Source organism: Pseudoliparis swirei, chromosome 19, assembly GCF_029220125.1.
Source record: "Pseudoliparis swirei isolate HS2019 ecotype Mariana Trench chromosome 19, NWPU_hadal_v1, whole genome shotgun sequence".
NCBI classification, from domain to species: domain Eukaryota; kingdom Metazoa; phylum Chordata; class Actinopteri; order Perciformes; family Liparidae; genus Pseudoliparis; species Pseudoliparis swirei.
Genome location: NC_079406.1, coordinates 28,267,861 through 28,274,402, shown reverse-complemented (window position 1 = coordinate 28,274,402; position 6,542 = coordinate 28,267,861). Strand labels below are relative to the sequence as shown.

At 47.1% G+C, this 6,542-nt stretch overlaps 1 long non-coding RNA gene across 4 annotated transcripts; it reads left to right on the top strand.

The window, feature by feature from the left end:
• The first annotated feature begins 500 nt into the window (after positions 1-500).
• On the top strand, positions 501-1,887 carry LOC130209768 (uncharacterized). 4 transcript variants are annotated; one of them, XR_008834701.1, is made up of 5 exons: positions 501-564; positions 817-1,012; positions 1,069-1,236; positions 1,405-1,472; positions 1,669-1,887. It is a non-coding gene; the product is annotated as an uncharacterized LOC130209768 (long non-coding RNA). The 4 variants fall into 4 exon arrangements; XR_008834699.1 differs by lacking the exon at positions 1,669-1,887 and having other exon boundaries at positions 1,069-1,164; positions 1,389-1,589; XR_008834698.1 differs by lacking the exon at positions 1,669-1,887 and having other exon boundaries at positions 1,405-1,589.
• The last annotated feature ends 4,655 nt before the right edge of the window (positions 1,888-6,542 follow it).

The window sequence follows — 6,542 nt, the reverse complement described above, 5'->3', positions numbered from 1 at the left end:
CCAGGTCTACACTGAGGTCTATAGAGGACCAGGTCTACACTGAGGTCTATAGAGGACCAGGACTACACTGAGGTCTCTAGAGGACCAGGACTACACTGAGGTCTCTAGAGGACCAGGACTACACGGAGGTCTATAGAGGACCAGGACTACACTGAGGTCTACAGAGGACCAGAACTACACTGAGGTCTATAGAGGACCAGGACTACACTGAGGTCTATAGAGGACCAGGACTACACTGAGGTCTCTAGAGGACCAGGACTACACTGAGGTCTCTAGAGGACCAGGACTACACGGAGGTCTATAGAGGACCAGGACTACACTGAGGTCTACAGAGGACCAGGACTACACTGAGGTCTATAGAGGACCAGGTCTACACTGAGGTCTCTAGAGGACCAGGACTACACTGAGGTCTATAGAGTACCAGGACTACACTGAGGTCTATAGAGGACCAAGACTACACGGAGGTCTCTAGAGGACTAGGACTACACTGAGGTCTCTAGAGGACCAGGACTACACTGAGGTCTATAGAGGACCAGGACTACACTGAGGTCTCTAGAGGACCAGGTCTACACTGAGGTCTCTAGAGGACCAGGACTACACTGAGGTCTCCAGAGGACCAGGACTACACTGAGGTCTCTAGAGGACCAGGACTACACTGAGGTCTATAGAGGACCAGGTCTACACTGAGGTCTCTAGAGGACCAGGACTACACTGAGGTCTATAGAGGACCAGGTCTACACTGAGGTCTCTAGAGGACCAGGACTACACTGAGGTCTCTAGAGGACCAGGACTACACTGAGGTCTACAGAGGACCAGGACTACACTGAGGTCTATAGAGGACCAGGACTACACTGAGGTCTATAGAGGACCAGGACTACACTGAGGTCTATAGAGGACCAGGACTACACTGAGGTCTCTAGAGGACCAGGACTACACTGAGGTCTACAGAGGACCAGGACTACACTGAGGTCTCTAGAGGACCAGGACTACACTGAGGTCTCTAGAGGACCAGGTCTACACGGAGGTCTATAGAGGACCAGGACTACACTGAGGTCTATAGAGGACCAGGACTACACTGAGGTCTATAGAGGACCAGGTCTACACTGAGGTCTCTAGAGGACCAGGACTACACTGAGGTCTCTAGAGGACCAGGACTACACTGAGGTCTATAGAGGACCAGGACTACACTGAGGTCTATAGAGGACCAGTACTACACTGAGGTCTCTAGAGGACCAGGTCTACACGGAGGTCTATAGAGGACCAGGTCTACACTGAGGTCTCTAGAGGACCAGGACTACACGGAGGTCTATAGAGGACCAGGTCTACACGGAGGTCTCTAGAGGACCAGGACTACACTGAGGTCTACGGAGGACCAGGTCTACACTGAGGTCTCTAGAGGACCAGGACTACACTGAGGTCTCTAGAGGACCAGGACTACACTGAGGTCTATAGAGGACCAGGACTACACTGAGGTCTATAGAGGACCAGGACTACACTGAGGTCTATAGAGGACCAGGACTACACTGAGGTCTATAGAGGACCAGGTCTACACTGAGGTCTATAGAGGACCAGGACTACACTGAGGTCTACAGAGGACCAGGACTACACTGAGGTCTACAGAGGACCAGGTCTACACGGAGGTCTATAGAGGACCAGGACTACACTGAGGTCTCTAGAGGACCAGGACTACACTGAGGTCTATAGAGGACCAGGACTAGACTGAGGTCTCTAGAGGACCAGGACTACACTGAGGTCTCTAGAGGACCAGGACTACACTGAGGTCTATAGAGGACCAGGACTACACTGAGGTCTATAGAGGACCAGGACTACACTGAGGTCTATAGAGGACCAGGACTACACTGAGGTCTCTAGAGGACCAGGACTACACTGAGGTCTACAGAGGACCAGGACTACACTGAGGTCTATAGAGGACCAGGACTACACTGAGGTCTATAGAGGACCAGGACTACACTGAGGTCTCTAGAGGACCAGGACTACACTGAGGTCTCTAGAGGACCAGGACTACACTGAGGTCTCTAGAGGACCAGGACTACGCTGAGGTCTATAGAGGACCAGGACTACACTGAGGTCTACAGAGGACCAGGACTACACTGAGGTCTCTAGAGGACCAGGACTACACTGAGGTCTATAGAGGACCAGGACTACACTGAGGTCTCTAGAGGACCAGGACTACACTGAGGTCTATAGAGGACCAGGACTACACTGAGGTCTATAGAGGACCAGGACTACACTGATGTCTCTAGAGGACCAGGACTACACTGAGGTCTGTAGAGGACCAGGTCTACACTGAGGTCTATAGAGGACCAGGACTACACTGAGGTCTCTAGAGGACCAGGACTACACTGAGGTCTCTAGAGGACCAGGACTACACTGAGGTCTCTAGAGGACCAGGACTACACTGAGGTCTATAGAGGACCAGGACTACACTGAGGTCTCTAGAGGACCAGGACTACACGGAGGTCTATAGAGGACCAGGACTACACGGAGGTCTACAGAGGACTTCTTCTTCTTCTTCTTCTTCTTCCTCCTCTTCCTTCTTCCTCTTTCTCTTCCTACTCCTCCTCCTCTTCCTCCTCCGCTTCCTCTTCCTCCTCCTTTTCTTCCTTCTCTTCCTCCTCCATGTTCCTGAACACTTCTCTTCCTCCTCCTCCTTCCGGCGGCGTGACGTTCTCTCCGTTATTCGCCGCGTCTCTTGAAGTGGCGTCCAGACGGCGTCCGGTCCGAAGCCTCGTGAGGACGCCATCTTGGATCCCAGAGCCGTCCAAGAGAAGCTCCTCCTCCTCTCGTCTGAAACGCCGTGGACTCGTCTTCAGAGGTTTCATCTCCACAGAGTTCCCCTGAACGCCTCGCTCTCTTCCTCATGGAAGACGATGAAAAGAAAAGGAATGAAACGCAGAATAAAGGAGGAGATGAGAGGAGGAGCTTAATAAAAGAGGACGAGATGAGAGGAGGAGCTTAATAAAAAAGGAGGAGATGAGAGGAGGAGCTTAATAAAAGAGGAGGAGATGAGAGGAGGAGCTAATAAAAAAGGAGATGAGAAGAGGAGCTTAATAAAAAAGGAGGAGATGAGAGGAGGAGCTTAATAAAAGAGGAGGAGATGAGAGGAGGAGCTAATAAAAAAGGAGATGAGAGGAGGAGCTTAATAAAAAAGGAGGAGATGAGAGGAGGAGCTTAATAAAAGAGGAGGAGATGAGAGGAGGAGCTTAATAAAAGAGGAGGAGATGAGAGGAGGATCTAATTAAAGAGGATGAGAGGAGGAGCTTAATAAAAAAGGAGGAGATGAGAGGAGGAGCTTAATAAAAGAGGAGGAGATGAGAGGAGGAGCTAATAAAAAAGGAGGAGATGAGAGGAGGAGCTTAATAAAAGAGGAGGAGATGAGAGGAGGAGCTTTAAAAAAGAGGAGGAGATGAGAGGAGGAGCTTAATAAAAGAGGAGATGAGAGGAGGAGCTTAATAAAAGAGGAGATGAGAGGAGGATTCTGCCAGATGTTTCATTTCTTCTCGTTCTTCAGGCGACTCGAGTCTCAGTTCTTCTTTCTTTAATATTGTTTAATAAAAATGAATCCCTGTTTATTCTCTCCGTTCCCCCACGAGGAAGAGAGGGCTCCTCGTCATCATCAGGATGTGTGAGCGCCTCCTCTGGCTGGCTGTAAATCAGCAGGAGGCGCGGGACGTGTTTCCTCCTCGCTCCGTGATGTACGAGGTTTCGTGTGCCGGAGGTTTGAGGAGCTGTCAAACGACTCGAGTCGGAAAAATAATAAAAAATAAATGAAAACAAACGACGAGGAGAAAGAAATGAAAATATGAAACAAGGAGGAGAAAGATCTTCAGCGGAGAGAGAGAGACTCAGGTGTGACCTCCTGCAGGAGGAGGAGGAGGAAAAGGAGGGTCGTGAGAATAGACGATGAGGAGGAGGAGGAGGAGGAAAAGGAGTGGGAGGAGGAAGAGGACGAGGAGGAGGGAGGAGGAGGAAGAGGTGAAAATATGAAACACAGAGCAGAAAGATCTTCAGCAGAGAGAGAGACTCAGGTGTGACCTCCTGCAGGAGGAGGAGGAGGAGGAGGGGGGAGTGAGGAGCTGGAAGAGGAGGAAGAAGAGGAGCCGGAGGAGGAAGAGGAGGAGGAATTGGAAAAGGAGGAGGTGGAGTAGGAGGAGGGGTGAGGAGGAGGAGTAAGAGGAAGAAAAAGTGAAGAAGAGGAGGAGAAAAGTAAGAGCATCAAGTAAAAATACATTAATTAACGTTAGAATACCACGCCTCTGTTCCCAGTACTTTGTGGCTCCTCCTCCTGCTCCACCAGTGGCTCCTCCTGATGGAGGTGTCGTTGTTTCTCCTCCTGAAGGTCGGGGAGCTTCGTCCTCGCCGACCTTTTGTTTCTTTCTCGCAGCCGGTGAAGCATTCCTTTATTTTTCTCTCTGCCGGCTGTTAAAAGACGATTAGCGGAGAGCGAGTCCTCGCTTTGCCGCCCGGAACGTTCTCTCACCGCCAGAAGAGAGAGAGGGTGGGGGGGGGGGGGGGCGAGGGAGACGTCACGGTGTAGTTGTAAACAACACTTCCTCCAACTGTTCCACAGCTGTGAGGCGGCAGTGGCTCTCTATAGCATATATAGCCTCTATAGCCTATATAGCCTATATAGCCTCTATAGCCTCTATAGCATATATAGCCTCTATAGCATATATAGCCTCTATAGCCTATATAGCCTCTATAGCCTCTATAGCCTCTATAGCCTCTATAGCCTCTATAGCATATATAGCCTCTATAGCCTCTATAGTCTCTATAGCCTCTATAGCCTATATAGCCTCTATAGCATATAGCCTCTATAGCATATAGCCTCATAGCATATATAGCTATAGCCTATAGCATATAGCCTCTATAGCATATATAGCCTCTATAGCTATATAGCCTCATAGCATATATAGCCTCTATAGCCTATATAGCCCATAGCACATATAGCCTCCATAGCATATATAGCCTCATAGCCTATATAGCCTCTATAGCACATATAGCCTCTATAGCATATATAGCCTCTATAGCATATATAGCCTCTATAGCATATAGCCTCTATAGCCTATAGCCTATATAGCCCCATAGCATATATAGCCCCATAGCATATATAGCCTCTATAGCATCTATATAGCCTCTATAGCATATATAGCCTCTATAGCCTCTATAGCATATAGCCTCATAGCATATATAGCCTCTATAGCATATAGCCTCCATAGCATATAGCCTATATAGCCTCTATAGCATATATAGCCTCTATAGCCCATATATAGCCTCTATAGCATATATAGCCCCATAGCCTATAGCCTATATAGCCTCTATAGCCTATATAGCCTCTATAGCATATATAGCCTCTATAGCCTCTATAGCCTCTATAGCCTCTATAGCCTATATAGCCTCTATAGCATATATAGCCTCTATAGCCTATATAGCCTCTATAGCATATATAGCCTCTATAGCATATATAGCCTCTATAGCCTATATAGCCTCTATAGCATATATAGCCTCTATAGCATATATAGCCTCTATAGCCTCTATAGCTATAGCCTCTATAGCCTATATAGCCTCTATAGCCTCTATAGCCTATATAGCCTCTATAGCCTATATAGCCTCTATAGCCTATATAGCCTCTATAGCATATATAGCCTCTATAGCCTCTATAGCATATATAGCCTCTATAGCATATATAGCCTCTATAGCCTAGCTCATAGCATAGCCTCTATAGCCTATATATAGCCTCTATAGCATATATAGCCTCTATAGCATATATAGCCTCTATAGCATATATAGCCTCTATAGCATATATAGCCTCTATAGCCTATATAGCCTCTATAGCATATATAGCCTCTATAGCATATATAGCCTCTATAGCCTATATAGCCTCATAGCATATATAGCCTCTATAGCATATATAGCCTCTATAGCATATATAGCCTCTATAGCCTCTATAGCCTCTATAGCATATATAGCCTCTATAGCCTATATAGCCTCTATAGCATATATAGCCTCTATAGCATATATAGCCTCTATAGCATATATAGCCTCTATAGCATATATAGCCTCTATAGCATATAGCCTCTATAGCATATAGCCTCTATAGCATATAGCCTCTATAGCCCATATAGCCTCTATAGCATATATAGCCTCTATAGCATATATAGCCTCTATAGCCTATATAGCCTCATATATATAGCCCATAGCTATAGCCTCTATAGCATATAGCCCATAGCTATAGCCTCTATAGCCTATAGCCTATATAGCCCATAGCACATATAGCCTCTATAGCTATATAGCCTCCATAGCCCTATAGCCTCAGCATATATAGCCTCTATAGCATATAGCCCCATAGCCTCTATAGCCTCTATAGCTATATAGCCTCTATAGCCCCATAGCATATAGCCTCTATAGCCCATATAGCCTCTATAGCCTATAGCCTCTATAGCTATATAGCCTCTATAGCCTATAGCCTCTATAGCTATATAGCCCCATAGCCCATATAGCCTCTATAGCATATATAGCCT